Source organism: Lutra lutra, chromosome 14 (genome assembly GCF_902655055.1).
Source record: "Lutra lutra chromosome 14, mLutLut1.2, whole genome shotgun sequence".
NCBI lineage: Eukaryota > Metazoa > Chordata > Mammalia > Carnivora > Mustelidae > Lutra > Lutra lutra.
Window position 1 is genome coordinate 84,460,863 of NC_062291.1, and position 10,963 is coordinate 84,471,825.

The window sequence follows — 10,963 nt, forward strand, 5'->3', positions numbered from 1 at the left end:
ACAGAGCTCTCGTGGTGGTTAAGTGAGAAAGGGAAGCAAGGGGCATGGGGCACCTGACCAGTGACCCCAAGAAGACCGGAAGGGAATCCACGCTCCCGGTAGCATCAGGATGAGGGCAGTGCAGACAGGGAGGGACAGAAAGCGGATTTGCACGTGTTTAGCAATATTTTGTTTTGTTTATGTGAAAACGTTGGAGGAGAATATTGTAGACTTTTAAGTAGCTTTGTTGGAGATAAAATTCACATACCGTTCAACCCATGAATGTGCTCAATTCAGTGATTTTAATTAATTAATTTATTTATTCATCAGATTTAATTTATTTATTTGAGAGCGAGAGAGAGAGCACAGGTGGGGTGGAGAGAGAAGCACACTCCCCAGTGAACAGGGACCCCGATGCGGGACTCGATCCTCGGACCCTGGGATCATGACCTGAGCTGAAGGCAGACACTTAACTGACTGAGCCCCCCTGGGCACCCCAGTTCGGTGGTTTTTAGCCTGTTCCCAGAGAGGTGCAACCATCACCACGGTCAATTTTAGGACACTCCCATGTCCTCAGCAAGAGCCCGGCACCTTCCCCAGTCACTGCCCGGTTCTCCCGCTCCCCTCCCCTGCTCTAAGCAAGCCCTTTCTATTGTTCCCGACTTCCCGATTCTGGACCTCTCACAGGAGCAGAATTACAGCATCTGCGGGCTTGTCTCTCCGAGCAGCATGTTTTTCCCATCCATCCACGTCGTACGAGGCTTCAGAACTTCCTTCCTTTCTGTGGCCCTGGGCACGTTCCATTGTGTGGCTGTGTGACATTGTTTATATGTTCCTCACCCAACGGACAGTTAGACGTTTCCACTGTCTGGCGACGACGAAGGATGCTGCACGGACACGCACATACGAGTCTCTACGTGGACGTGGGCTTTCAGTTCTCTGGGGTGGCTGTCGAGCCGGGCTTGCTGGCTTGTGTGTGACTCTCCTTCGTTGTCTGAGCAGCTGGCGGACTGTTTCTCGAAGTGGATGCCCCGTTTTGCATTCCCACCCGCAGCGCCTACAGATTCCAACCCTTCCGCATCCTCTCCAGCTCTCCCTGCTGTCTGGCCCTTGGATTTCAGCCCGACAAGGGGGTATGAAGTGGTATTTCACTGTGGTTTTGGTTTGCGTCTTCCTGGGGATGAGTGATGTCAAGCAAAGTCTTCTAACATTTTGAATTCGAAGTGGTGGGAGCAGGGGCTTTGGGCACATTTATTGTCCGTATCGTCTGTGTGTCTGTGTGTCTAAAACTGGGTTGCTTGTGCTCTGCTTTACAGAGTGTTTCTGCATTGCCTCGCCCAGAAAAGCGGAATGATGCACTGCCTGTGGAGAAGCTGGGGTGCGAGCCAGTTCCCCACACTTGCCCTGGTTCCTCCTCACGTGGGGAGGAAGCTCAGTGAGGGTCCTGCAGGGCCCAGGAGCACCTGTGGCTGCGTCTCTGCGCTCCCCCCCACCCCTCGATGGCCCCACGGCCTGCCCCAAACCACAGGCGTGGAGGGAGGGAGGACCCTTTGGAGGTTGGGTCTTCAGCAATAAGGAGTCAGCGCTATGGTTTTCCACCTTCCTCCATCGGCCCCTCTTTGGGCTCCCAACGGCCCTCAGAGCCCTGGCCCCACCTGGCCCTGCGTCCAGCCCCCTCCTCCCCTCCTTCCTTCCGATGGAGACCCATCTGGAAATGAGTCAGCGGCGGGGAGGGCTGGAGCTGATTCACATGGGAGCCGCAGTGGTTTCTCAGGACTGTGTACGCTGGTAACAATAGGCCTGCTGCGTCAGGGGCTGGCCATGGGCCAGGCCTCCCCAGGGACCGTCCCATGGAACCTTGTACAACGTACAACGGTCTGAGGAGGGCCTGCTCTTACCCCCTCTTCCCAGATGAAGAGATAGGGCCAGCATGAGATAACCCCAGGGCATCCCTTGAGGACCTCCCAGGGATATGGCTGGGACACAGGCTCTCGAGGACAGAACCAGGCTCACACTCAGGGCTGCAGAGCCCCAAATTCCAGATGGCCCACACCCGACTCTCCTGCTCCCTGTATGTGAGTGCCAAAGCTGGCAAAAACACTTTTAAAAAATCTCTTGTTTCTCTTCATTATGTTTATTTATTTGTTCCAAAGAACACTCTTGGCCCCACTGTCCGCCTTCAGCTAGACAACAGCCATCGCCTCCCACCTGAGGTGCCTCAGCGGGGACAGAGGACACGGGCTGCAGCCACACACAGACCCCCTGAGAGCCTGTCCATTGCAGGGCCTGATGCTCCAGCGCCCTGGGAGTGGGACGTCCGTGGGCCCTGGGGTTCCGTCTGTGCACGTGCGGGAGGCAGAGTGAAGTCTGACCCTGGGCACTTTCCCCATCATCTGGAGGCGATATGTTATCTCGGGGAGGTGCGGTGGGTGCACGTCAGGCAGGTCCTACGAGGAGAGCGTTGGCCCACACTGCTACCTTCCCTCGAGTCCCCACACAAGAGGGACGCGTGGGTGCTGTGGGCCCCTCCCGCGGGGAGCCAGACGCCAGCTGTCACCACCAGGGACAGCCATGCTACAGCTGTTCCTCCAGCTTGGTCTCCTACTGACTCGGGTCGAAGGGCATCAGAGCATGACATCTGGGTGAAGTTAGGCCGATTGTGGTCGTCCCAAAGTACAGGTGACAGTACTTTGACAGTAAGTCTTAGGCAAGGAAGCAGGACTGTTCCTCGGAGCGGGTATTCCCAGGGATAAGGAGCACATGGACTGATGGGCTTCTCCACACCTCTGGTGAGCACATTGCTAAGGTGACTTGCAGTAGCCACGACGAATGGAAAATGCTTCCCCTGCCACCACCCTTGGTATCTTGGTCCTGCAAAAATTGTGGCTGTCTCTCCTCATGTCTAGCTGGTCATGATCAAGATATCCAGTCTCCTTTGGAAGCTCTTGCTGGATTTCCTTTCTTCCCTCGTTGGGCTCCAGGCAGGCACAAGCCCTGTGCTCTGTCCTCCTCACATGCTCACAGCTCAAACAATGGTCTTTGAAAGGCTTTATCTCTCTTCTCCTGACATGGGCACTAGCTGCCCTCCCTGAACCTGGGCTGAGTCATGGGGACAGATAACAGCAGCCAGGTGTCTTCTAAGTGACACAGGGGAGTACGTGCCAGCTTCCGGAGCTAGCATATGCTGCTGACCGTCTACCTGCATGGACTGTTCTTTTTCCTCTTCACTACAGTCTGTCCTCACTTGGAGGATACGCGCCTGGGTTAGCTCCTTGCTTCTTCCCTCCGTCCCACTCAAGGGTCACAGGCAAGTTCAGTGCTTTCCTGCACCTGCTGCTACTTACCTATCGGTGCTGATGGAAGATAGTTACCTCTGAGCCTGCCTTCTGCTCAAGTTCCCTGTGGCTCCTTTGGTGAGCGGGTCCAAAGAGCCCCCGTGGTCAGCTAGGGCTGCTGCCACCAAGTGCAGCGGACTCAGGGGCTGGAAGAGCGGACACTGGTTTCGCACAGCTGGAGGCTGAGATGTCCAAGTTCAAGCGGCCGAAAGGCTTCGAACCAAGCCCAGATTCATTAAAAACATTTTCTGCCTTTTAAGGAGTCCCTAAAATGATCTTTTCTTTGTTTTCTTCATTTCCTGCATTTAAAGATAGAAATAAAAGAGATTATGGATTACCTTGACCTAAAACAAAGCTTACAGAAGCCAGAGGCTTCGGAGAACATTCTGGAAGAAGATTTCCCTCAAGTTCCAATGAAAATCTCGTGCCAGAAGGTCTTTGGGTGAACCTCCCAGAGGAATCATCCGCTCCAACAGAAACTGGCTTGTGATTTTAAAGCCTAAAATCAGGTTCCACATGTGAAACGTGGCTGATTTCTACATCACTCCATACACTTCCCATTAATTCCAGGCAGGTTCTTTAAGACAAAGGAGTTTTGACTGTAAATACTTTGCCACAATATGAATTTTTATAAAAACATGCCAAAGCCCTCAAAAAGAAAGTTAATTCTACTTTACAGAGCAGAGCCTTGGGGTGGTAAACACACAGGGACTGACAATGTCGTGGAGCAAACCCACCCGATGGCGGCCAGGCCCCACAGACTGGACGCACCCAGACCAATTGGAGATGTTTGACTTCACGTTTCTGTGTTGGAAGTAATGAACTGGTTTTCTCTAAATCAATGGACAACTCCTCAATGCTTTTGGAGATCTAACTTCAGGTCATCAGACTAACTTGGATTCTTGACTGGTCTTCATGGACCACCTTTTAGGGAAGGGGCATTTGCCCAAAGGCTCAAAGACACTTACTTACCCACTGGGACGTGAATAGCAACAAACTAGATAGAAGATTGTCTTAAAGATCCAGAATACTTTCAACTCTCAAATCAGTCCCACACTGAAACCTAATCAATGGAAGACCAAAATCAGATGTGTGACATGTATCTAATAAGTTTTAGTCAACTCACTTGTTCTCAAATGGCAGAGTTTTGATGGGGAATATCTACAGAGGCAGTTCTCAAAGAGTGGTCCCAGACCACTCAGGTGGTTCCTGAGACTCCCGCATGGGGTCTATGAGGTCAGAACTATTTTCGTGATAATATGAAGACATTATTCGCCATTTTTTTTTTTTTAAACTGGGTTGATACTCGAGCTGATGGTAGAAAAGCAGTGGTGGGTCAAATTTCTTACACCTCAGCCCAAATCAAGGTGTGTGCATCCAACTGCACTAGAATCTGTGTTCTTCGCCCCCATACATTGTGTGATTTGTTGAATTGTGAGCTCTGCTGCCTTTTCCATGGAACTCCATTTTTGTTTGGATGAACGACTAACAAACTATGGTTATTCAGCATTGCGTACTTGGCAACATTTTCTCCAAAATGAATAAAGGGAGTCTGTCACTTCAAGGAAAACAACTGACAGTATTTGTTGCCAATGATAAAATTTGAGCTTTCAAGTAAAGACGGGAATTTTGGAAAATGCGTAATACCTGCCAAGCTGAACTCACAAACTCCCCAATACTTACAGATTTTTCTGATGAAATTGGCGGCAGCATTTATAAAAGTGAATTTTCCAAGTTTATAATGAATTTATCAACTTTTGGAAGATCCACGTAATTCAGTGAACTGGTATTTTTTAAGTGATCACTATTTGGTGTTCCAAAGTCATGCATGGCTGAGCGGTCCTTTCACAGCACAAGAGACCAATACAATGTTTGCATGTAACAGAGAAGGAAAAATTTGCTCATGTGGTTTCAGATTTTACATAACAACTGACCTTTAAGCAATGACCCTTTGTCGAGTTTTGGTGTAGTATCAAAAAAGGATATCTGTGGTTTTCTAAAAAGACCAATACTCCTCCCTTCTCTGACTATATCTCTATGTGTGGTCGGATTCAAAATAACTCGTTATGACAGATGGAAGAAAGAGCAGACATGAGAATCTAGCTGTCTTCTTTTTATTAAGCCAGATACTGATGAAATTCATGCTTTTTGTTTTAAAATTTTTCACATTTTTCATTAAAATATATTAGCATTTAATGTGTTTATTGATTTTATTTTTATCCTTCTAAAGATTTTATTTGAGAGAAAGAGTGAGAGGGACAGAGTATAAGTGGAGGGAAGGAGGGGGAGAAGCCGACTTCCTGCTGAGCAGGGAACCCGACATTGAACTTGATCCCAGGACTCTAGGATCATGACCCGAGTGGAAGGCAGATGTTTCACCAGCTGAACCACCCAGGTGTCCCTGTTTATTGATTTTTAAATAAATATTATTGTGAATACTTATAATAATTTTGATTCCTAGTGTAAATATTGGCAGAACCAACCCAAGCACACAGAAGCTTTGCAGGGTCTTCAATGCCACCGACCTCTCCTGCCCTCTCCTGAGGTGCTGCGTCGCCTAACTTGGTGCCAAACCTCTGTGCGCAATTCTGTGCGATTGGACAAGTCCACGATGGACACATTTTCGTGCAGGTATTAAGCTGGATACTTGACATTGGGTGACACTGGACTTGGCTGTTTCTAAGCTGGTGTGGCATTGATTGACTTGGTCAGAGAGGAGCTGTGAAGGGCTTGCCAAGAAGCTGCATTTCGAGCTGGCCGTGAGAGGTCCGAGGGTTGGGATGCTCAGTAAAAAGCCAGGGAGCTCCGTTTCCCAACAGCACATGTGCCACTAGCTCTGGGTGCCTAAGCAAAAGTGAAAAATGAAGGAAGAGTCTGAAAAACAGACTCTGTTTTTTTTTTTTTTGTTTTTTTTTTTCGTTGTTGTTGTTCAGAGATCCCCTCCTCTGGAGCATAAAAAGAGCTTTTCACATCCTGTTAATTGTTGTTCCTTCCTTCATTCACTGTTTTTGTTAGGCAAAAGCTGAAGATGACAAGCACACTGTGAAGGAAAGTAGATCCCCACCGCGTAGGCTCATTATGTCCCTTGTGGAATGACAGCATTCGTGAAAATAAAATTTTAAAGGAACATTCTCTGGAACACGCCTATTCCACCTGTGTCCTCCATATTTGAAAATCGGACCCTACCGCATTTGGTGTTTTTATAAATGTTTCTTTAAAAAATCAACTCCATGAAATAAAAAGGAAAAAAAAATTTAGAGGTTCCTAAATCTTTTTCTACGCACGTTATTTTTATTTTTCCAGTGAGGAAGCAGAGACAAAGCAGTGCCTTAGCTCACCATGTTCCAGCTCCCCCGACTCCATGCGACTGGCAGCTTGGGTTAGATCCCTTCCAAAGTCTGTTGCTGTCCTTGCTCAAGGTCACAGAGTGTGGAGAAGAGCGAAGGCCATGACTTTCTCAGGGAAGCCTTCTGGGTCTCCATCAGGATGCTCCCACGGCACTCAGAGTTTCTGCTTCGAAAGCCACCTTGTGATGGCGGACTTGTCCGTCTGTCCAGCTGCACTGAAGCTCCAAACCCATCGTGCCTTGCAGGGTCCTGAGCTCCTGCTCCATGTCTTACGTCAACAAAACCTTCAGTAAATATCTGTGTGCTGCGTCTTCACTAAAACCTCGGTCTGTTAACACAGAGGCATGTTCTGTACTATCCTGCCCGCCTTCAACAGAATCCTTAATCCTTGCTCACAACTGTGATGGGGCCATCAGCAAGAGGTGAGTCTTACCATAAGTACATCAAGGTTACACGCAGTGTGTAGTGAAAATGGTTAAATTTTTTATCAAAAGGTGAATGATTACCCAATTAAACACTTGGAGAATCCAGCAGACTCGGTCACCCTAAATGCCACATGCCTGGGGGACGCCCAGTGGAGGCCAAGCTCTAACGGTTGGAGGCGCCCTTGAGACTTCTTCCAGCCCTCCCTGCGCAGGCGCGGTGCCCTGTAAGATGATAGGTTCCCAGCCACGTGCAGACCTGGGCTGAGGCTTCAGGATGCAATTTCTGCTCGGCCTCCCCCAGTTGCCTAAAAAATGGGATTAATTATAAACCAACCCATGCGTCTGCTGTGAGGATCCAGTGGAGCCTCGTGGAGAGCCCTTCGGGGAGGACACGCTCGGACATAGTCACAAGGACGGTCATGTTTGCTGCGGCTGCTGCTCCCGCAGACCCCGGAGGCCCCTGACCCAGTCGTCCCTGAGCTCCGCCTTGCTGTGCGGAACTAGAGAAGCCGCACCCACCCCCCCCGACCCTTCTGGAAGAGTGACTTGCCCGTTGAACACTTTGTTGAAGTAGCGCGCTGCCGCATCACCCGACCAGCAGAGCATTTCACAGAGGGTCAAGGTTAAACAGTAAAGTCTAACCCTCTTGGTGAGGAGCGAGGTGGGCGGCAGGAGGAGCGTTCCTTAACTCAGAGTCATAAAAGGAAATGCACTTCTACCTAAATTTTTCTTTCTGACGAAACAATGAAAGCTTCTGGAAAGCGGACCTGAAGGCCGGCGCAAACACAAGCGCAAACACGGGTGCCTTGTGGCCGTAGTAGGAGGCTGTCGGACATTCTGCCGGCATAACTCATTTTCAGTCACTGGGCTGGGTGAGAACACGCTGCGGGAAGAGCATGGGGAACAGGAACAGAATGTGGGCGTTCTTGGGGCTTCCCGCTCCGGGCATGCAATGTGTCAGGCTTCCTACATATCTCAGTTCCTCCTTGAGCACAGCTGTAGGAGTCAGTGACCCTGGTCATCATGAGTAAACTGAGCCTCTTTCTATTTTTAGGAGCACAAAGTCCCTTGGCTGCAGGATGTGCTGGCTTCTCAGGGCGTGTCCTGTCCCCCCACACCCCACCCTCCCCAGCTGGAGTTAGCACCCAGCCCTGCGGAAGGTTAGCGCCCTGTGCTGGAGCCAGCCAGCCACCCCTTTTGGTTCTGAGCCAATCAGATCCACCGTGGGACTCACACATGCAGAGAAATGTGCTGGGCACACCCAGGACGCCGGTTTCTGTGGGAACCACGCTGCTTTCCCACTGTTGTCCCTGTGGGCACCCCCCAACACCCGCCACCCTGCACACCTGGGCCACCAGCCCGATGCGAACAATGCTCGTGGAACTGAGTCAAATACAGGCAAAAAGAAGAGGTGTCCGGGGTCTGCTCTGACCTCTGCTTTGCCACCTGCCGGCCTCGGACGCTTGCTCAAGTTTCTTAACTTCCCTGGGTCTACGTTGTTTGTTGCTTGCTCATCGATGCTCATCGACAGAGTAAGAGAGTCGTGGGGCCCGCAGTAGCTGAGGGAGGCAGCATGAGCTCCCCTTCACACGTGATCACGTCGCTTACGTACTGAAGGGTCCGTGACGGAGGAGGACGGCCGCCAGCTCTCAGGGCCCGGGAGCCCTTTGCAGACCTTGTCAGGTTCCTTCCCTCAGCCCAAGAGCCAATCCTGCTTTGTCAGCCCCTCTCACGGATGATTAGGATGACGCTCTGGGAGGTAACTACCTTCCCCACCACTGGCACCCTGCCTCCAGCATTCCCTCTCCGTCCTACTCCGGAGGTCATTTCTATTACTTATGTTTTATTTTTTAGTCATGAGAAAACAAACTGAAGTTCAGAAGGGGCCACAACGGGGCTGGCCCCAGAGGACAGGGAACAGGGCTGCGATGGAGGGATCCGCCTTCCCCACCCCCTGCCAAAGGATTTATCTGCCCTCTGCTCCCCTGGCAGGGTGGGGGGTGCTTGGTGCCAGGGTCAGGAGGGCACAGTGTGGGGCTCAGGGACCAAGGTCTCTCCGTGCTGCAAATTCAGAATCAGAAAGTCTCCTGCCTCTGAACCATCCATCCCCACACGCGACGTGCCCATGTCCTTATTCAGGCTGTTTTCAGAAAGACGTCGGACCAGGCAGCTAAGAACCCGGCTCCCAGTCTGCACTCGGTGGTGGGTTTCACTGAAGGAGGACGATGGTCATTGGGCGCATGAGGTACAGGCAGGGGGACCCGCTCCGGAGTGTTGCTTGGTGCCTGCCTGCCCTTTGCAGCATCTGCAGTCTCCCAGGACTTCCAAGAGCACGAGCAGCCCCCGGGGAAAGAAGGCCACTGATAGGTCTACCTTGACGGCCCTGGGTCACTCACAGGAGTACCACGACTGTACGGCCATGTGGGGCCGGCTGCTGGATCGCCATAGAGACCCCAAAAAACGTCACATCTGAGGAGACAACGCTTCCTGCCCTGCTTCATCCACAGGATATTTTGAGATGATCAAATAAAATTACCATAGTGGCAGCAGAGCTTACCTGGCGGGTATCCCTGTTTCCCATCGGGCTTTGCAAGCATCAACTCACGGGGGTGAGGCATTAACCACATGGACATTAGTGTAGAGAATGAATTTCTCTAGAATTATCATATAGACCCTGTGTTCTTGCAAAATCTTAGAGCACAATATTCTATAAGGTTTATTTATTTTGCAAATGTGGATGAACCTTGTCATCCAGCTCATCGTAATAGGGCCACACGGGTTGATTAGTGGGTCATATCATGACTGCTGGAACATTCTAATTCCACAGAATCGTTCAGACTTTGAAAATGGTGTTTTACGTGGTTCCACTACAGCAAATGTAATGTACTTCTATGAAGTCACGTCTGCGTCTCTGAGTAGTCTGCAAACTTTGTTCTTCCTTAACAGAATTTCTAAGGAACACACACACACAGTTTCATTACCTTCTACCTTCAGACACAGTAAGAGAGGGTTAGGCTTGTCATCTCCAGAACTGTGAAACGTACTTCCCTGTAGCTGTTCTGAGTGGTTCCCTAAAGGTCATCTGTGGTATAAGGATTGAGACAGTTTGTGCCCTAAAGAAACCGAGGGCCGCTCAGACTCTGAGACGAGTAAACATGTTTTCTGTATCTTGTAGTGTCCTTTGCACTAACCTGGCCTACTCAGCGATCATTTGCACGGATTGTCACCCATACCCGTTTCCTCTTCCATTACTTTTCCACACTATCAAAATCTGATCCAAAACGCAAACTTCAAAGAACATAAATGTTTTTAGCTTCAAAGAATTTAGAACTATTTTCACTGTTGAGAATCGTAATTTTAATAGGTTCCAAGTTTCACAAGTTAATTTATTAGAGTGACCTTGACTTTGGGGTGGGCGGTTATAGAGGACTGACCTTTCAGAGGATGAGCACAGTCTGGTGACTAAGTCCCTGTTTGATGTGGAATTTAACAGCTGCTCTTGGAATGCCTGTCTTGACTTCTCCACAGTAAGCCCAGCCGCATTAGCACACGGCTAATCACATCATATACATTCAGTGGGCGTTTCTTGAATGAAGAATATTAATTCTAAGACAGATTGTTAAAAAATAGTAGATAAGAAGTTGTGAATCCCAAATAGCTTCATAAAGGAGATCTTTCTGTCCAAAGAGCAGCTGCTTTGTAAGTTAAACTAAGAGTGTAAATTACCCTAAATTTCCGCTCAGTTTGACTTTGGTTCAATCAAGACATGACAGGTCATGATTTCAGAATCCTGTCAATGTTCAACCGGGCTGACTTGGGGGAGAGTTAATCACAAAAGATCCTCAAAGGGACTATCTGGAAGTATATCCTACCAGCA

The 10,963-nt window shown here is 49.7% G+C and overlaps 1 pseudogene; it reads left to right on the forward strand.

The window, feature by feature from the left end:
* The first annotated feature begins 349 nt into the window (after positions 1 to 349).
* On the forward strand, positions 350 to 9,923 carry LOC125085045 (uncharacterized; annotated as a pseudogene).
* Positions 9,924 to 10,963: the final 1,040 nt, after the last annotated feature.